Source organism: Pararge aegeria, chromosome 9 (assembly GCF_905163445.1).
Source record: "Pararge aegeria chromosome 9, ilParAegt1.1, whole genome shotgun sequence".
Lineage (NCBI taxonomy): Eukaryota > Metazoa > Arthropoda > Insecta > Lepidoptera > Nymphalidae > Pararge > Pararge aegeria.
Genome location: NC_053188.1, coordinates 18469721 through 18492657, shown reverse-complemented (window position 1 = coordinate 18492657; position 22937 = coordinate 18469721).

Here is a 22937-nt window from a genome sequence, read left to right as displayed (position 1 = left end):
ATATGATAATGTTGTAATTGTGTTTATAAGTCTTGTTTTAATTGATTGAATAAAAGAGCAACGGTAGAGTTTCTTGCCAGTGGTCTTCTCTGCCGAAGATAGCATTCCGAACTGGTAGTAGAGTCATTTGAAGGTAATAAGTAATATGAATTATAGAGAAGCCTAATATACAGTATTAGAGTCAGTCTAGTTGTTTTATTTCACTCCTTGGGAAGTCAGGTTTATAGAGTACAGACCCACAACACTGCTCTAAAGCAGGTTGGTGGGCTTTAATGATGTCTTTTATAAAATTAATACTTTAATATGAGAAACTAGGTATTTAGCTTCAATAATACTGTTAATTAATGAAAGATCTAAGTGCCATCCTGAACATTGTGGGTATTGAAGTGAATATCTGAATACCTGGGCCTTCCATTTTCTATATTTTTTTAGCACCTGCGTACACTACTTACGTGAAGTGTATTCCTAATTACTTATTAATGTTATAAATGCAATAATTGCTGCGTGCAAAAAGGAAAAGGTTTTCTAGCTTTTTCATTTTCGGGTAAAATGTATACTGATTATAGTTCAAAGACATCACCAGTACTTTTTCCACCAGTCCGTTCAGGAATTGATAACATTTTTTTTGTATTTTTGACGACCTCCGTGATGCAGTGGTGAGCGTTGTATTTATATCTAATAATAAATGTATAAACATATATATATAATAGTAAATATATATAATCACATACACACACACTTTTTCTGTTAAAGTCACAAAAGTCATATAACGTTTTCATTTCGCAGTAAATAAAAAATGTAAAAGCTAAAGTTCTAAGACATCACGGCGTCTCCACGGCTTTTACTGGACACAATTTGTCGAGGACTTACCTCTTCATAAAGAGGGTTGGAATTTTTCTTTATTGTCCGGATTATTGAGGACTCCTGAGAGGTTTACGCGATCTCAAGATGGCTGCCGATCTTTTACGACATTATCAAACTGCCATTCACCTCCGCTTGTTATTAAGTTATTGATAGCCCGCCATTTTGCAGAGCTTCGTGTAACCAAGAGATAGAGGTATTGTGATATGAAGTTATACCTTTAAACAAATTGGTTTGGCTTTTAGCGTGAATAAATATATTACGGCCGATTGGCGCAGTGGGCAGCGACCCTGCTTTCTGAGTCCAAGGCCGTGGGTTCGATTCCCACAACTGGACAATATTTATGTGATGAACATGAATGTTTTTCAGTGTCTGGGTGTTTATCTATATATTATAATTATTTATGTCTATTATTCATAAAAAATATTCATCAGTTATCTTAGTACCCATAACACAAGCTACGCTTACTTTGGGACTAGATGGCGATGTGTGTATTGTCGTAGTATATTTATTAATTTTATTATTTCGTTTAGGAAATGTGTGTGTTTGTTGTGTATAAATAACGTATTTTTAACATTAGCAAATATGGTTGGTAAGTATTGGCTGCCAGGCTAACCAACACGCGGCATCGTACCAGAGCCGCAAAAATCCCTTGGCAAGGATGGCAACCAGCCAAGGCCAAAGAGAGTCTTTGGCCTTGGCTGGTTGCCAAGGCCAGACCAGACCAGAGAAAATTCAGAAATTATAAATTCCTAAATTGCCCCTGCCGGTAATCGAACCCGTTACCGTTACGCTCACCGTTGCGCTAGGAAGGTCAACATCCTTACTGATATTATAAAAGCGGAAGTGCGTTTTTTGTCCTTACTTAACGCCCTGTAAGCAAAGTAGCGCTAGGGTAGGGTCTGGATTCCTGCATGAGGAAATTTTTAGAATTTATACTTTCTGAACTTTCTCTGAAGGCAGAATCTAACTTTTTCTGGCAGGCAGCAGAAGGCCTGGCCGAAGAAGAATATCATGGCTCAAAAACCTACGACAATGGTTTAGAAAGAGCACCAAATCATTATTTAGAGCAGCGGTATCCAGAGTAGACATAGCCCTAATGATTGCCAACCTTCGTAAGGAGATGGCACCCTAAGTAGAAGAACTTTCTCTGATCTAGTCAGGTGGGAGGCTTTGGCCGTCGCTTGTTATTATCCTACCGACAAAGACGTGCCGCTAAGCGATTTAGTGTTCCGGTGCGATGTCGCGTGGAAACCGATTAGGTATGACTACCATACTTCCTAACAAGTTAGCCCGCTACCATCTTAGACTGCATCATCCCTTACCACAAGGTGCAGTCAAGGGCTAACTTGTAGTGGAATAAAAAAAAGGATTTATCGAGGTACCAGTACCAGTAATTTTTCTTTTCATTTTCCGAGTTATTCGAACCACTTCAAAGTTGAAAAAAATTACTGTGGCCATCGAACGTCTCGCATGATCTTACATACCGACCGGTACCGTTGAGTTTTTGTGATGGGGCTAATAATAAAAATTATGTTTTTAGTCCAATTCGCTAACACTAAATTTTATTAGAGTCAACGGAACGTAGCAGCGTCGTCGCCGGAGCGGGCGACAAATCAACGTCGCGCGTCGTTTACCGTCGGTTGAGTTTTCAATTTGTACTGTTTCACGTAAGTGCAGTCTATGCGCCGCGCGCGTGCAGCCACGAGGCTGCGAGCTATTTTGGACGCGACATAATTATAGCTCGCGCCATTAAAGAAAATGTTTTTAAAAGGAGGCAATAGCACGACATAGACTGCCCTTTATAAACCTACTAGCTGTTTCACGTGTTCTTCGTTCACGTTTAATACGTGTGTTATACAAATCGCAGGAACCTTTAGTAACCATCGTAGTATTAACTGTATGCCAAAAATCAATTTGATTTAAGTTAGGGCGCGAAGAAAGGACAAACAAACACACTTTTACATTTATACTTACTTAGTTTTATCCTTATCCTAACTATGAGAAGGCAAAGGTCACTCGGCGGCCGATGGAGAGAGTTATGCTAGGAGTATCTCTACGTGATCAAATCAGAAATGAGGAGATCCGTAGGAGAACTTAGCTAAGCGAGTCGCGAAGCTGAAGTGGCAATGGGCAGGGCACATAGCACGGAGAACCGATGGACATTGGGGTCTAAAGGTGCTGGAATGGCGACTCCGCACCGGTGACACCGAGACAGATGACATTGGCGAGTCACTGGGAGCCGCTGGAGGCAAGCGGCTTGTAGAACTTTGTGTTCCACGTATTGTGGGACTCCCTACAAAAGACCTATGTCCAGCCGTGGAAGAAATGATGATGACCATGATGATGAGTCTTATCCTTAATTCTATTGGTAAGGAGTATTGCCAAGGTAGTTGTGATGTACGTACAATGTGAACCCAACCTCTAGAGAGGTTTCAGGAGTTTCTCGAAATTCCTGAAGTCGGAACAGAGCACAATACACAACAGCTGCCCTAGCTACGATGAGATGATAGAACAATAAATTCTCTCATCTCAACGTAGCTGATGCCACATCCAAAAAATAATCTGTTATGTTTCACATCCACGAATTGCATTCGCCTTGCCCGTGTACACTAATGATAATTTATCTGCTCGCAACCTTCCTATCACCCGCCCGCCCCGCCGCCTCGCCCCGCCCGCCTTCGGCATAGGAATGCGTCCGTCCAGATTAGAATACGTAATTTTGAAAAAGCAACACTTCCCCAATCTTTATTTAAATTTGTCAAATAGTTTACTGTAATAATTAAATTGTAAATTTGTTTAATTTAGAATTGTCAATAAAGGTTAACGAGTCTACCGGTGATAGCAAACCACCTACCCAACTAGCTACCTTGACCAAGGAATTAGTTTGGCCATTCAAAGGTGCAATGCTGCCAGTATCTTAGGCAATATGCCTTGCTGCGGTGGTTCATAAGACGTTTTAAATAAATAAATATACTTCGACAATACACAAATCGCCATCTAGCCCCAAAGTAAGCTTAGCTTGTGTTATGGGTACTAAGATAGCTGTTGAATATTTTAAAGAATATAATACACATAAATCCTTATTATATAGCGATTAACACCCAGGCACTGAAAAACAATCATGTTTATCACACAAACCTTTTTTCAGTTGTGAGAATCGAAGCCACGGCCTAGAGCTCAGAAAGCAGGGTCGCTGCCCACTGCGCCAGTCGGCCGTCAAAGATAAGATTTTATTTAGTGATATTTTGGTACATAGGTTATTTTTGTCTATGAATAAAATTACTAAAGATATTATACATATATATATATCTATATTTTAACACTTTAATAATTTTATTATGGCACCATTTTTAAAACAGAACTAACCAAATTCGACTCTACTTCAACTTCATCAGCTCTATTGCCTTCCTTGATTTCCAAAAGTATGTCGAAGCTATACAACAAATACTTCTTGCAGGAACATGTTGATCACAAGGCTTCTTAAAAGTTCTGAATAATGGACATCCAATGAAAACATCATCAAAGTAAGCGCTAATAAATAGTAGTAGTGGTTAGGACTTCACCCTCCCTTCCGGGGGGGAGCCGAGTTTGATCTCTGGCAGGGACTTCTATCTTTCCAGGGGTAAGTGCGTTTTCAATAGCAAACATAGCAAGACATGTGTAAAGGCGTAAGTTCTCTACTCACCATCAGTCGGGCCATCTGCTAAGTACGTTAATTATATAACTATGAAAAACAAAACTAAAGATAAAGAGGATGAATCAGGCAATAAATCTTCTCACTAATGCTCTATGGATGCTTTTATTTAAATAGTCAAAAATATGAAAGCCATTATTGCAATAGTCAAAAAAAAAAATTAAAAAATGATTGTCAACTCTATGTAAAACAGCAGGATGTGGATAACGCCTAAAAGTCGAAATAACTTTTTCACTTCAGTTGCCCTATTTCATTCTAGTTCAGACGTTTTCATCCTAATGTTTTTCAAACAACTTCTATGGCCGGTACAAAGTTCGATCAAGGTAATACATTAATCTTAAGTTGTTTCCGAAAGTCCCGGCGTCCTATCATTAGGGAGGCACTGTTCAGGTACTCGTGTTTTTTTATCTACGAAACTTGGAGAAACTCGAAAGTAATCGACAGAAAGAATTAATGTGGCGTCACTAACTCGGCCGTCGCCTCTGACTTTTAAAAATCTCTCTTTCTTAATTTTTACATCATTGCAAGGTGTTATATTTTCAGTGTTGCGCAATCTTGTGTTATCGATACCGATGTTTTTTTATTTCATCGTCATCATTATCGAGCCATTACCAGCCCACTGTAGGGGCACGGGTCTTATCTCAAAATGAGAATGGTTTAGTGCGGATTGGACTAGGTATTTGTATACATTAGTTTTCTGACATGTATTCATTCGGTTTGATGCGTCCCTTCTTTTTAATTATGATTCAGTCACTACATTTTGTTAACAAAATTAACTTCAAGAATATTAAACACGACACGATAAATATTATACGATAAATTTAAAGCCGCTAAAATTATGACATAATCAATACATATTTGAAAATTTAATTTATGTACATAAAAATATAATTTTTTTAAAAAAGAAAGTTGACTGTAACAATATTAATATTAGAAGTAAAAATAAACTTGTAGTGCAGTTCACCAGGCTGCATAAAATTAGTAATTCGTTTAAGGGTAATTGTATATCTTTTTAAAAAAACGAGCTCAACATTAAGTAGACTGTGAGATGGTGATAACAAAAAAAAACCTGGCTAAGTTTGTTGTGGGCTCTTCTTAGACCTGGGCGCGTTTGGAACCCTCCTAGCTTTAGTTTTAAGTTAACGAATGCAGTTATCACCATCACTAACATTAGAGTAACATGTTAAATGTATGAACGCTTCATAAGTGCCTGTAATAAGGTCTACATGAGTAAAACATTTTTGAATTTGAATTAGAAGTAATATCGATAGAGTGATAAAGCACACCGGTACTCGCATCACTAGCCGTGTCTACGTAGGGAAACCTATTAATAATTCTCGGGTGGGAAAGTTTAAAAGTGTTTTCCTCCACCTTGTCGGCGGTGTCGAGGCGATGGTCATTAATTACCGCCTCCTGGCTGATGGCTGCGGCCTGATCATATTGTTACGCGCTAGTTCGAGGATATGGAAACGAACACCTGATTTACTCTTGCTCTCTTAGCTCTCTTAGCTCTTTAAGCTCTCTTAGATTTAGAATGGTGGTAGCCCAATAAAGCGGTAATAGTTCAGTGATTAGAGCTTCAGCCTTCCTTGCCAGGCTTCGATCCCTGGCACGCAACTTTAACTTTCGGAGTTATGTGTTTTTGATTGATACAATTAAATATCACTTGTTTTAACGGTGAAGGAATACGGCGTAAAAATAAAACTTCTCATTGTAATTTAATTTATTCTAATATAATTATTTATTTATTTGGTATCTATGACCCATCACTACGCACTACACTATAACATAAATAGAATAATTAAAAACTAAACTAAATAAAAAAAAACTTACATTAAATATTAATATGCAATATAAAAAAAAAGTTACAAATTAAAATTTCTGCGTCCAGGCAGCCCTACGTGGAGTTTAATATACAACTTGTAAATTGGAGAGTCGTATCGATTTATTAGTGCTTTCAGAATGCCGTTACTGCTTACCCACGTTATTTTCATCAAGGATGCTATTCGATTTCTTCTGATGGCAAAATAGTCATCAGTATGAGCCATCGCGAACATTTCTGATGCACTACAATAACGTGGTAAGCCAAACAGCATTCTGAAACCATCATTATACTGAACTCGTAGGGCGTTTAGCGATGCCTGTGTATAGTTGGTCCACAGGGATCCCGTGTAAAAGTATATATTATGTTAAGCTGTCAATTTTGTATATGGGTCGCCGACTCGTTTTAACTTTTTAAACGCATATAAGTCAGTTGCTAGAAGACTGATAAAAAGGGCATACATTAATTTAGAACCGTAGCTCAGTGGTAAAGCGCTCAGACCGCGAATTCCAGATAGTCGCAGGTTCGAATCCTGTCTGTTCCAACATTTCTATATGCATGTTTATGATGATGATGACTCCAAACCGGTTAGCCCGCTACCAGTGGCGTGCACTTTATACATGCACAAAAGCACTGCCTACCCAAAAAAATTTGTATAACTCATAAATGCGAGGGATTTTCCCATTGCAAGGCATCTTCCTTTTTTATACATACCCTGGTCAAAAATCCTGTGCACGCCACTGCCCGCTACCATGATCATCTCTTACCACCACGTGAGGATCCCAAGAACACTGACCGTTTACGAATTACCGTTAGGTCCTAAACCCACAAATATCAAGACATATTGCTGATTTTTAAATCAGGTAGGTTTGTTCGTGTGCGTCGTTTCCTTAATTTTCTAATTTACTTAATGTCACAAGCATTTCCTGGGGTGAAAATTAAATATAAAAAAACAACAACATACTTTTAGCTACCGATCCATAAATCGAACTCTCTGGGTATACAAATAAGAGTTAAGTTACACGTACGGAATAAGTTGGTATAGAAGCGGGGTGGTCGTGAATATGACAGGTTTGAAGGTGCTTCGCTCAAGGTGCAAATGGATGCTTCAAATTCGAAGGGCCGTTCCTTTGTGCGTATTGTTTTGTTTGGCAGAGCGCAAAATGCTTCACTTTAAAAAAGGTAACGTTTTAATAAAAAAGGTTTCCCCGTTTTCACTAACTACGAGCAATGCATAAATTAGTAACGCCTAAGCTTAGGATATTCCTTGTTATCACCTAAGAGTTGGTGAAACGTTTTTTCCCTATAGACAACGCTGAAATCCTTTCAGCGCTTCAAGTGAAAATCGTAAATAAATTAAAAAAAAATATACAAATTTGTCCTGGGTTATGACTGTTAATAAAGTTTATTTGAAAAAATCATTTAATTCATATATAGTTTCTCAACAAGAGCATAAAATATTTGATTTTTGTTTTTTTATTATTGGCATTTCTTTTGTTTAATCCAGCAAATGATTGAAAATGTTTGCAAAATAGATTTAAAGCAGTATGATTTCAAAACGACAGTTATGAGTAATATACCTGAACGTCTAGAAGTAATATAACAAAAAAATCTGTCAGATGACCCGCTTGAAAAAACGGCAGTGCGGCCATCAGAGTGAACATAAATCGAAAAGCAAATACAAATTATATTAAGTTCGTTGCCACACGTCGAGGTGACTGTTTCCCCATTTTTTTTTGTACACTGGCAACCAAATCAAAAGTCAAAATCAAATATTTCTTTATTCTAATAGGCACATAGATGGTACTTTTGATACATTTACGTAAAATATGACAAAGAAGTGAGTTGATGGCGATAACCTAAATTCGTCAACTTAAAACTAAAGCTACGAGGGTTCCAAACGCGTCCTGGTCCAAGAAGAAGCCCACAACAAGCATAGCCAGTTGTTTTTTTTTTCGTTATCACCATCCAACATTGTCATTTAAAAGTATTAAAGAACCTGGTTAGCACCAAGCATGTTAATCACTGACGTAATCTTTAATGCTAATAGGAGTTTTCTATAAGCTTACGTTGAATACAGACTTTGAACTTTTTCTTTTCTTTTATATTAATTACTTATTTTATGTAGTCTAGTATAATGCACTGCAAGTTTATTTTTCCTTATAATGATTTGCTTACACTGATATGTCACGACAGTGCTGTCAAGTTGTCACTCTGCTTCTTATTTACAATCTTTTACACGGATCGCACGTGTTTGCGCCGCTTTATGATACGGTACACGGGTGGAAAATGTATAACACAATGAGACGACGCGACTCGGCGGAAAAAGTTTAGACTAATTTTTCCATCGCATCTCCCAAAGGTATATTTTATTATTACTTTTAACAGGTAGAGTTTATAAGCTTTCTCTATATATTTATAACCGCTCTTTATAATTTACATTTTAGAGCGTTTCGCCGCGATTTCGTATGCGCATCGACGGCCGATTGGTACAGTGGGCAGCGACCCTAATTTCTGAGTCCGAGACCGTGGGTTCGATTCCCACAACTGGAAAAATTTTGTGTGATGAACATGAATGTTTTTCAGTGTCTGGGTGTTTATATGCATAGTGCAAGTATTTATGCATATCATTCATAGATCGCTTACTTTTGGGCCAGATGGCGATGTGTGTATTGTCGTAGTATATTTATTTAGAGGTTACCTATGTAAATGACTCCAATATATGTATTTTTACTACAGGGAAAATTTTATTGAGTCGTGTAAGCGAAATAGGGGCATAAATAACACATCTTTTTTTCGCTCTAAAATCTATTTAGGTTATTATTTATTGACAGATTAAGTTCTTTCAAACCCACATTTTAGCAACACGCAACAACCTTTTTTTTGTTTCTTAATAGAATTGCCAGAATATAATATAAAACCTGTTTCTTGGTGTATCGTATTAAAGTATGACTTGACAATTTTCAAACTTGGAAACTTTAGAAGGGGCTAAACTACATTAGGTACGTTTTTTCACGTCCGTCAAAACAGGAAGTCGCCTAAAGCGCTTCCGGCCGATAACAACATCCTGAACGAAGTTTGCCGAACTTTCTCGAAGTTTCCACGAAGTTCGACGAAGTTGTGCGAAGCAGGTGCTCGTTTCGGATAAAAATTTCCACCTTTTGTCGGGAATCTTTTTATGAGAGTAAGTTTTAAGACGGATCTGTTTTATGGGGAATTATTGTCGCTCCTCGGGTAATATGGTGAGATGGGGAAAACTTTCAGCCCTGCTTTGCTTTTCTCTATAATTTAATATAACGGAGAGCATACGTGTAGGCACTTAAGATATTAAACATTTATATTATAGTTCTAATACGATAATACTTTGGATAATATTTTGGATTTGTCGATATTTCGACCCAGTTGCATGGATCGTGGTCACGACGGGACTGCGTAGGCACGAGATGTCAAGTTGGATGTCACGGGCAGAATCTGACTACCCGCTTTCGTGTTCTTTTCGTCTTAATGAACGGTCATTATATTCCAAGACTAGTTCGTGAAGCGATTGAAATAACGGAAGCACAAAAATTTCAACCGTGAGGACGGTTTTTTGGAACCCAGTGGTAGAATTATGCAAACCAAGAAAGCATCATACAGCTTCTCAATACTATACAACGTGTAACCGAATAACGAAATAATGTTGAAGCGTGCATAAGTATATTTCACCAGGAATCACCCGGTAAAAAATATAAACTCAAAAAAAGCATATTTATTTTTACTTAACTTACTACTTATGAAACGTTCATACATATATGTTTACACAATTGTAAGGGGATGGTGATATATTCGTTCGCCAATTTAAACCTAAAGCTACGAGGGTTCCAAATGCGCCCTGGTCTAAGAAGAGCCCACAACAAACTTAGCCGGGTAATTTTAGAAGTTATACTTCTTTTGGCGCGTTAGGGAAAAATGGTGAGAGTAAATCTTTACGATGCGCGCGCACACAGTCACAAAAAACCGACACCATGAAGTTAGCTATAGTCAACATTTTAGTTAGTGTCGTTTTTTCTACAAACGTAGAATAAGACGAAAGATAAAAATTTTGAAAAGATTTTTATCTTGTTACACTATCTTGCTACAAATAAGTATAACTTCTAACGAATGTACATAAGTAGGTACACACACAATTTTTTTTTTGTTATTACCATCTCACAGTAAATATGTATATAGTCTCCATAGAATATCCACAGAAACTCGGGATATAAGTATTTTAATTGGCAACGTGATTTTAAAAATCAATCTCCAATCATTCTCCCACTACCCCATAAGTAGTTACGCAATGAGTAACATTAATCTATCACACAGTGATCACAGCTTAATCTGACATCTGTACATTGAACTACAATTTAGGCTCCAGGTATTAAAATAAATCTTGCGAATCGCCCCGGGACACCCACTCAATACCAGCATTAACCCTTTAATATACCCACAACAGACAAACTCCAACCCTATGACTGTTGTAATAAGTACGAGGGTAGGTGGAAAATTGATTGTCAATGTAACAGTCTGGTTAGGGCCGGTACACACGATAACGGGAGATATTAATCCGTCAGATCGTGATTAGATTCGGTGGCACGGAGTAATATATATTCACTAAGGTGTCGGGAACAGTTACGTGCGTAGTTTTATCGATATACTTTCATCTTATATATCCCATACCATAACAAATACAATCTTTTAAAAGAAAACTGAAAACACAATGGAGTATATTGGCGATCAGTAGAATTTTAAAAATGTTTCATCTAAAGCTGTAGGAAGCAGCAGTAGATGTAGCGTCCCGGTACGATGTCGCGTTGATACCGATTTAACCCCTTGAATGGGTTTAATATAACTGCCAGCCGATATCGCAGGTCAGACCGTTACCAGGTTAGAGTGCATCAACTCTTACCAGGTGAGATTGCAGTTAAAGGGTGACTTGTAGTAGAATAAGATATATCATATGATGATGACCTCAGGTCGCACTTCATTAACTTAGTCAAACTGAAGGAATTCAATTAATTAAAACGTGTAATAATTATATTACACGTTTTAATTAATTGAACAACAGGATATTTTTGTAGTAAGTCACAGGATAATTAAACAAAACTAGTCTTTGCGAAAACCCTAGGACTATTTGAGATTTTTGCATTCCATAAGTTCGTTACTAAAATTTAAAGAAGAACATAGAAGTTAATTGCAAACAAACAAAACTTTAAGCAGATAATTTCCATTGAAAGCACGATCTCTCAGACATATACCTCGATTCAAATAAATTTAAACAGGCATTTTAGTTTGCGTTTTAGTTTATAATAATTCTAAATTCATTGATTTTAAGTAGGCCTACATTATAAGCACTTTTGAAACGTCAAGTATGTCTGTTTATACTGACTATACGATCTGAAATCGAATACGCTCTAAAGTAGAAGTCATGTATAATAACATAATAATAACAACAGGAAGGTTTATCGATACTCAGGTAACTCGACAGCGTCCATCCCTTGTCCCAGCCCGCCAGGATACTCGCAGTTCGTGCCGCGGCAAGCGTCCGGCGTCTTAACGACACCTTCAGTTACCAATAACTTATAGCGAGCGGCAATGTGCCGCTTGTTTACACACGGATACGGTCCGCGGCGTATACATGCGTAAAAATGTATAACGGACTGTAGCGGGCGGATTGTATCTTGTGAATGTATTCCGTTAATATATCGATGAAATGGTTTTATATTGTCGCCCGTTTATCGGTTTTTAGTTTTTACAGAATATCATCATTATTGGTTCACTACTACTAAGTCCCCAAAAATATGAGTAGTAGAACAAATGGGCAAACAAACTGCTTAGCCAAATTGTTGGCGAGTTTGCGCTCGCTACGTTTCGTAAGTTGTTTATAGATAAAAGATAAAGGTGTATGTAAGTTATTTATAGATAAACAACTTACATGCACCTAAACCTAAAATATAATATAGAAGGGGGTGAACTTTCAGGAAGAACACTTATAATTCAAGGAAGATTTTTTTCTCAGCTTTGGGGCTGCACCAAAACTCACCAGCAAAGACTTCTCGAACATGTTTAGCATGAGGCACGAGTTAATCATGTTAATCAGTGAGAGGTGAGAAGGCTTAACAGACACTGTCGCCCTCCCGGTAAAAGAACAAGTTACCAGATTCCAGGATTATCGATTCCTCCCACCGAGACCTCCTCGTCGGACTTCAGGCAATCCTCTGATTTCCTAACGCAACTTGCTCACCACTTCCTCCAGCTATATTTACTTCTCATCGGTCCTCAACGAGCGTGCGTTGTAAGTTGCCAGGTCAAATCGTCGGGGTTGGCAGCGGAATCTCTGCCGGACATTCTTATCACTCTTTGCCCCGCTGTTACCATAACCACTGCCAGAGCCAGAATAGCGGGCCGCCGAGGACTGTGGTTTATTTCCCCTTCTCATTAAAGTTATGACCAATGATGCCCGCGCTGTGCAGGCGGGTTGGTCATCGCGGGGCTAGACTTTTCGCACCGGTGTCGCTGCTGCCTGACACTGGTCTTCGCAAGTTGTACAGTAGCCAATTCAGAGAGTTATACCGCCTCTCATCGTTCGATAGAGCCTCGCCGGTCAGATGCCAGGGTGCTCCATGGGTAAGTGAGGATGACAATTTGGAACGCTAACTGGGCTAGCCTCCTTACTCCTCATAAATTTCAGTTTCCTAAATAAAATTAAAAACGACCAAAATAATCAGCAATCCAAAGATGTAAAAGATTTAACTAACTAAATATGTGAAAGTATGTTTGTTTATTTGTCCTTTCTTCAAGTTCTAACTAAGCGACCAATGAACTTGATTTTTGATCTATATCTACGCTTTATTTGTACTCCACATCAAGTTCAGAAAATCAAAAAAAGAACAGACACCACAGAAGGTGGTAGAATACAAAAGGCGGCCTTATCGCTAAGTAGCAATATCGGCTAAGCGACCTTAGGGTTATCTATAGCTAGTTAAAAGGACGGAAAGTAACATAGGCTATTTTTTATTCCAGGAAAACAAACAGTGCCCGCGGGATACGTAAAAAACCGTAAAAATCCGAGAATAAAGAACTCCACCAAAAACTAGTAACGGATTTAAAAGGCGCCTTTACCTTAATTGAGTAATATTCATGAATGATTGGGAGCAACAATCATAAAGTATAAGCTGTTGAAAGCCTTTCGCGAGTCGACCGTGTAAGCCGCTCAGAGTTCAGGCTGACTGGCAAGCAGGTAGGCAGCACATAGAGCTACACGTCTTGGAGTAGTCATAGCTCTCTGCTCGATGAAAACGTGGTAAATAGAGCATCAAATGAAAAAATTACGAGGAAATTACACATTTTGAATTTAGAATTTCGAGTTTGGCGACTCCGACGTAGTGGTTATGACCTGGTTCCCAAATTCAAATTCAAAATTTAACGTAAGCGTAACCAATCTAAGCACTTTTGGAAAGTGAAGTCCATGTCTGTTTCTAGTGACTCTACCTTACCTTACTCTACATTCAAGAGGCAGATTGTAACGAGAAGAAGCGGGCAAGAAACTCAGCAGTTGCTCTTTTACAACATAAAAAATTTTCAATCATTATTTTGTGCTGTGAAAGACGAAAGCTGAGCTTACTACATAATTGATGGCTTTAAATTTAAACAACCTCGTTGTAATACATTTGATTAACAGATTTGTTTAACTAATGCATTGGCAGGTCATATGGATAATTAGTTTGTTCTGTATTATTTTACCTTTTCACTTCCACACCACTGAACCCGATTTTTACACTGACACGAAAAAATCTTGCATTGCAAATATGCGTAATAAATATACGACCACGAATTAGCACTGGAAACTATTTTATTCCCTTATTTTTCCGTAGAGAAATCCACGCGGTCTATATGGACTACTATCATATATGTTCCTGAATCCTGACCAAATGGCCTGGAGCGATAGATGCAAGTTATAGATATGTTTATCCTCCCCCGGGGAGACGATCCGCGTTGCTTTTTTGGGAGGCAGGTAGGTACGCTACGTATTTTAATTCGCAACTAATTTCCCGTGCTTAGCAGTTAAAGCGGATTCCGAAGTTGATAATGACGACAATGTTGGACGCCCGGTGACGGTGAACTGCGGGTGGGTTTTTTGGAAAACTTTACGGAAATTTCGCGATACAATCTGCCGGGCTTAAAACCTCATCAGGCGCTGATAAAAGTGAATTGGCGGGACTAAGGGCGGAAGCACATTTAAAACACGCAAAACTTTAACGAATGCGCCTGGACTTGATATAGATGTCACGCTGTGCAGCTATAATTAGAATAATATAGAGTTGTAATGGAAGAAATAATAGCCCTGTGGACTTCGCTTTTACTTTCAGGGGGGCCGGGTTCGAATCCCAGCACGCACCTGTTGAAGAACGTGGGGATAGGACTTTGAATAATACTATTTTTCACTTTTTACATTTGACATATAATCGAGCAGAGTTTCCCCCTACAACTACTTGATACAGAATGAGTGTTTGAGAAGGTAATGCTTCTACTTTTATACGGCTCAGGTACCGTTTACAATGTTGAGTTAGTTTCCGGTAAGCGGAAGCGGCTTTACTTGTAGCGGTGATATCCCACGGCTTCAAGTAAAAATAAAGTAGCGAGTAACATTTACAGAAACACCTCTCGCGGGTCTCATCGCAGGTGTTAACGGTTGCAATCTCTTTTTACCGCCCGCGCCCCGGGGACCTGTCTACTGAGCGGTAGGGCAAATAGTTATTTGTTTTATTTTTAAACCGCCCGCCCCGCGGTTTTACCCGCGGTGGATAATTAGTTAGTTCTTTATTATTTTACCTTTTCACTTCCAAACCACTGAACCCGATCTTTACACTGACACGAAAAAAATCTTGCATTGCAAATATGCATAATAAATATACGACCACGAATTAACACGGTAAACTATTTTGTTCCCTTATTTTTCCGTAGAGAAATCCACGCGGACTATATGGACTATTATCAAGCACATATATTTTTCTGAATCCTGACCAAATGGGCTGGAACGTTAGATGCAAGTTAAGGATATGTTTAGCCTCCATCGGGGATACGTGACGTAGTCGTTTAATTGCTTTATTAGGACTTAAAGGAAGGACGATTCTTTGCATACAAAAACGAATGGTCTTATACCGCCATGCTTATTTCTGCCTCTTCTTAGTCGTGCACTCTTGGCAGAGTGGTCGTGGCTGCTGAGATGAATATCATGGCGCTAGACATCACTGGATTGCACGGCTTCACGCACGAGTCTTCTCCACTTTTGGCGGTTGGTAGCATGTCGAAAACATTCTACCACAGTTGTCTGGGTCAACGATTTCACCGTATCTATCCAACGAGTAGGTGACCGCCTTCTTGCCCTTTTTCCTTCAACCTGTCCTTGCACCACCAATCGTTCAATCGACTCCTCATTCCTTGAGATGTGGCCAAAAAACTTGAATATGCGTAACTGCACCGTAGATTACCGTTATTTCTGCCGCTAAGAGGCATTGTTTTAATGCTGCTGTTCCGGTCTGACGGGTCGTTATTACAATAATTAATATACTACGCCAATACCTACACACTCGATGTGTGTAGGTATTGGCGTAGTAGCTAGCCCCAAAATAAGCATAGCTTGTGTTATGACTTGTACAGTAATCAAGTAAGTTATAAGTTTTGTAACTTTAACAATAAAATACTCAGTAGGTAATGCCTTAAAAAAAGATTATTTTCCTCTACAAGTTAGCTCTTGACCGCAATCTCAATTGCTGGTAAGTGATGATGCAGATTGCAGTCAAAGATGGGAGAGCCCTCTCCCATCTTTGACTGCAATCTGCTAGGTAGTATGGTAGTCATGCCCCTAATCTAGGCGACCGGAACACTAAATCTCTTAGCGGTACGTCTTTATCGGTAGGGCCCCCCACCAGACTAGACCAGAGACAATTCAGAAGACTATTTAAGATTCGCAAAACAATAGCCGGGTTGCGTTTTATTAATTGTTATTATCAAACAATATATATATTTTTTGTTATAGTCAAAAAATATAATGTTATTATGCATGAAATGTATGCAAATACTAGCGTATTTACAGTTTAATATTGTTACGTTTAATGTATCTACATAAGAATTTAACATACGGACTAAACACAAGCATTAATAGACATTGAACACTTATAGGACGCGGGATCTTGGGGGGAAAAACATCATACAGTGTATGTAGGAGGAGTTTAGGGCAGGAAAAGAGTATAAGAGTAACATTGAATTTAAAGCCACAATTGAACTGACAGCACCTTTCAAATGGAAAAACACAGCGTAACAATTCCGACGTTACGCCGCGTTTATTAACAAGGCCCCGAATGTAAATGGATGCTTCTTGAACACTCGTCGACGCTCGCTGGCACTCGAGCAGCCGACGAGGTTGTAGTGGCGCCGTCATCGGGCAGTTTAGACACAATCGCGAGCTAAGCACCTGTGCCACTTAACCCGTTTGCAAAGCGCTGACTACTACAGGCTCTTTTACGTGTGAAAGTGATGGCTCGGGATGCGACACATTGTGCATCGATAACTAATACTACTGGTTTATAAAGTATAATAAACGACTAAGACACCGGGAGGTATCTTTGCATCGTTCGATGTAGGACTGAAGTGTATCGGTAATGCAGTCTTATTTATATCAAAATACCCACCAACTCAATGTCATAAACATTGGTTATTAATCAAAAATTGTTTCTTGAAAACTATCTATTAACTAATTAATAATTATTAGGGTATTTGTAAAATCCTAATGAATTTAATAAATTATTTGGCAAATATGAATTTATGGTTATCAAAAGTTTGGTTTTGTACCCACTTTATATAACTACTGTAACAAAAGTGAAACTTTTATTTGATCGTCTCAGTCTATGTCGACTGTGTGTTGCATGTTGCGTGACGGTCGGCCGCGGAGGAGGGATAAAGTGACAGGCGCCCGTCAGAGCAGCCGAGGCCAATATGGCGGCGCCTATAGTTCGCATCAGCTGACTGTGTAGTGTATAGACTATCACTCATTTGTGCCAGTGCTCCATGAAATATTGGTCATCATCATCATCATCATCTCAACCAATGGACGTCCACTGCTGGACATAGGTCTTTTGTAGGGAGTTCCACAATGCACGGTCCTGGGCCGCTTGCCTCCAACGGCTCCCAGCTACTCGCCTGATGTCATCTGTCCACCTCGTTAGGGGCCGACCTACGCTGCGTTTACCGGTGCGGGGTCGCCATTCCAGCACCTTAAGACCCCAACGTCCATCGGTTCTCCGAGCTATGTGCCCCGCCCATTGCCACTTCAGCTTCGCAACTCGCTGAGCTATGTCGGTAACTCTAGTTCTTCTACGGATCTCCTCATTTCTGATTTGATCACGTAGAGATACTCCTAACATAGCTCTCTCCATCGCCCGCTGAGTGACTCTGAGCCTTCTTATGAGGCCCATAGTTAGCGACCATGTCTCTGATCCGTAAGTCATCACTGGCAACACGCACTGTTCGAAGACTTTAGTCTTCAGGCACTGGGGGATTTTGGACGAGAAGATGTCACGAAGTTTCCCGAACGCTGCCCATCCAAGTTGGATTCGGCGGTTTACCTCTTTCTCGAAATTGGACCTACCTAACTGGATCGTGTGTCCTAGGTATATATACTCGTCTACAATTTCGAGTGCAGAAAATTGGTAACATTTACAAAATGTGAAACTCATTTTGAAGATTGAGTTGATAATAGAATAATTGAAAAACGTCAACTGTTTACACTTTACATTTTTCATTTTAACATAAATTTTTCTATCTTTTGAGAGATGAAAGCGGAGCCGGATGCTTCCAAGAAACCTTATCGTTAAGAAATTCGTCAATCGTATAGTAACCACGATTTATTAAATGTTTTTTAACATATAGTTTTTTTCATCATATCGACCCATTACCGGCCCACATCAGGGCACGGGTCTCCTTCCACCATAAGAAACGGTTAAGGCCGTCATCCACCACGCTGGCCTAGTGCGGGTTGGTGGACTCCACATACCTTTGAGAACATTATATAGAACTCTCAGGCATGCAGTTTTCCTCACGATGTTAAGCTTCTCAGTCGAAGCAAGTGATATTTTTAATTACTAAAACGCACATAACTTAGAGAAGTTAAAGGTGCGTGCTGGGATTCGAACTCGGCCCCCCGAAAATTAAGTCGAGCTTCTACCCACTGCGCTATCAGCGCTTCTGAATTGTTTATTTACTGCCGGCTGAATAGTGTTCATTACGATAATGCTTTAGAATTTATACTTGGAACATTTTGATACAGGAATAAGTAGATAAAGAATTCATGGATATCGATATGGCCGCCCCCCACTAGCCGGCCGGGTATCGGGCGCAAGTGGTCGTTGTTCTCGATGCAGTCATCGAGCACGCGCGCCCTCCGCTACCTCCGCCGCGCGGCGTCGCTCGCTCTGGGTCACTGGGCTATTCCTGGCGGCTTTTGTCCTTGTAATATTTTCTGTTGACGCGACAGTTTCGTTTTCTCGACACTTTCTTGTTTGTATATTCAATGACTTTAAGTTCACCAATGTATAACCTGCGCTATTAAAGTATAGTTTTGGCCGGTGTTGCTATCTCTTACGAACAATATATAGAAAGAAAGAAAAAAATATTTTTTACATTGCGCCACACATTACAATATTCACGACACCACGTATGTTATGTATGGCACAACCTAGAAAAAAGGTGCCAGCTCAGCATTGTGCTGCATGCGCCAGTGAGCATACAGCGCTGATTTTCATTTGGCACCTTGTACCAGGTAACACCACGGAAATACGTAGCCATCCACTGACCACATTTTAATATTTTAATTTAAATGTTTAACAAAAATCAATCGAAAAATAAAATACCACAATAAAACGAATACTACTAAACTAACTAAATAAATCCACAACTATAATAATAATAAATTAAACTAACATATATGATTAAACGTACATATATCAATAAGTAATTAAGATACACAGAGTAAAAGGTGGTTACATAATTTAAACGTACTACAGCTATATATATAATAATAAAATTAGTAAGTGGTAAAGTAAAGTATCGTAAAGTTTACAGACTGTCTCTAGAGAAACGATGACTCCGCCACATGTTCTTGGAATTCCACCTGTTTGGCCAATAAATATTGTTTAATTTGGTTCTTAAACCCAAACTTACTTTTAAAGTTCTTGATTGGCGGAGGAATATTATTCCAACACTTCGTGGCGGAGTACGTGAACGAGCCCCTAAACGCAGCAGTACGATGAAGTGGGTGCGAAGCTGGTTTCGACTGCTTCGAAGCTTCCTTTCATCGTCACGAACCCAATTCAGTTTATTTATTAAATACAAAGGCTTACCTTGCTTTATTACGCCATATAGAAGACCTGCAAGGTGCAACTTCCTTCTAGAACCCATTTTTAACAAGTGATGATTGTTTAAGAAAGGAGTTACATGGGTTCTAGGAGGTATGTCGAAACAAAACCTCGCACATGCATTTTGCACTCTCTAGATGAGACGTTTCGTACGGCACAGCAACCGAGGACCGAACACAACATCCGCGTAGCTTAGTTTAGACAGCACCAGAGCCTCTACTAGCTGTAAGCGCACTTCTACTGAAAGATACTGACGGACCTTGTAGAGGATCTTTAATCTGTAGAAACAATTGCGAACTACTTCTGCTAAGTGTTCCTCGAACCTCAAATTCCGAGCTTTGTAGACTCTCTCTATGGCGCAGCCCTCAATATCTATACTAACATCAGAACGAAGCTTATATAGTTGCTTTGCAGAACCGAATAATATATACTTCGACTTTAATGGATTAAGTACAAGAGAGTTACGGTCTGACCAAGCCCCTATTCGACCCAAGTCTGCATTAACAAAGCGGACGGCGTCATCGAGGTTTTCTGCCTCGAAATGGTAGTAGAGTTGCAAATCATCTGCATACATATTATGATTTCAATGTATTCAAAACTAAATTAGCTTCTTATATATTAAGTAATACCAATAAATTTAAAGACGAATACATTGAATGAGTAGATAATAGTAAAATTGAATTTAGTTTAGTCTAATGGCGAAGTGTATTAATTTATTATAGAAAACTAAGTTTCCTATGTAAGTGACTTAGGTCTTTTTATGGGAATAAATGTCTTTAAACCTATTTACAGTGTATTATCAGCAGAATACAATATAAAAAGAAGAGGACCAAGGACTATATGGTAATTCATAATCATCCGCAGCCTTACGAAACCCACGGGATTAACGAGGATTTAGAGCATAGACCCTCCATGCGTTTCTAAAGCGGGTTGGCGGACTTGACGACTGCTACAAGTAAGAGATGGTAACCAGGGCCAACAGCTTTACGTCTTTTGTCTCGATAAATATTTATTAAAAAAATCTTGCTTGAATTTAATACCTCATAATTAAATACGTAGTCTTTGGCTTTAAGTTGTAAACAATAATTTTCTTAGGCACCTTAACTTAAGCAATCAACCTCAAAGTATCAAGTTCTATTGAGTTACCACAAATGATAGGTATCCGCCACCCATTCACAGTGTCCCCTGTAATCAAGCATCATCCCACCGGATTACAGGGTGGGGTTACACCTACCGTACACCTTGGGCGGATAGAAATGTCCCAATATTATTAAAATTTCTTATACATTTTTATTTATCTTTATTTAGATGTTCCAAGTGGTTATATTATTTATGACACAGGATTAAGACTTGATTTGAGGGAACTATTGAAAATTATTCAACATAAGATTGGGAGGTTTGAATTGCTAAACAAACAAATAAATTGCTCAACTTCACCTTTATTAAACATATTCAGAGGTAGTTATGAGGTGGGAGGAGCTTAGATAGATAAGATGGCGAAAAACGCACATATATGGCGAATTTTTCAGTAAACCATTATTGATACCGTAAATCTAACCCACGGGAACTGTACATTTTTCTTGCATAAAAAGTAGGCCGTGAGCTATTCCACACTTTCAAACTCTGTGCGAAATTTCACCCAGCTCCGTTCTGACCTGATGGTATATGGTGCCTACTTATATGCCCTAATCAGTTTCTACGCAACATTACCGGAATGCTAATCCACGGCACGTCCTTGCTTATTGGGTGGTACCTAGCGGCCTAAGAACCTCCCACCAAACCAAACCAGAGAAAATTAAAATAAATAAATAAATATACTACGTCAACACACACATCGCCATCTAGCCCCAAAGTAAGCGTAGCTTGTGTTATGGGTACCAAGATAGCTGATGAATATTTTTATGAATATGATACACATAAATACTTACAATATATAGATAAACACCCAGGCACTGAAAAACAATCATGTTCATCACACAAACATTTTCCAGTTGTGGGAATCGAACCCACGGCCTAGGACTCATTAAGCAGGGTCGCTGCCCACTGCGCCAGTCCGCCAGACTGCGTCAGTCGGTGATCTACTCGGGACCTCCCGCTTATAAGGCCACAGCGCCACTATTGCACCAGGGTAGTTGTCAATAAGTACTTTTGCATTTATAATTATTTATTTGATATCCTACTATCAAACTAACCCTACTAATCCTACTAATATTATAAATGTGAAAGTGTGGATGTTTGTTACTCATTCACGCAAAAACGGCTGAACGGATTTGGATGAAATTTGGCAATTTGTATAAAAAAGAATATATGCCATACGGCATATTTTCTATCCCGATTCCTGAACTAGTTAGTTCCCGAGGGAAAATTGAAAATTGTTTACAAGCTAAGCCACAGGCAGACAGCTTTGAAATTTGGTATGCATGTCACCTATGCTATGGAAAAGAACATGAACTTTCTATCCTGATCTCTCAAATAGTTCCCGTTGTAGGATTAAAAATTGTTAACGAGCGAAGCTTTAGACAAAGTCGCGGGCAGAAGCTAGTTTAAAATAATGGAAATTTCTATTCAACCGAGGTTTGACGTAGCTTGGCCTGTAATTATCGTTCATTTATCTTGTATGTCATGAACTCGTGGAGGTGTTTGCTCTCAGTTAATATTAGGTGACTGTTCATTCTGTAACACGACGCCCGAGGGGTCCACCTACGTTGTACAACAGCCAGGGCGTAACGGCGTGACTACGTAAAGTATGATTCTTAATAATTGATAATGATGATTTCTTTCAAAGTCAAAGTTTAATATTTCTTTTTTCAACTAGGCATATAGATGGCATTTTTGATGCGTAGGTACTCGTACATATACAAATATGTACATAGTAGTGAGATGATGGCGATATCAACATTTTTAAACTTAAAATAAAAGCGACGAGGGTTACAAACGCCGTCTAAGAAGCCCACAACTTAGCCAAGCGTTCTTTTTGTTATCACCATCTCACATAGTCATTTGAAAGTATTTAAGAAGCGAACACCAATCCGCAATGGACCAGCGTGGTGGACTACGGCCTTCACCCCTTCTCATTGTGGGAGGAAACCCATGCCCTGTAGTGGGCCGGTAATGTGTTTGTGATGTT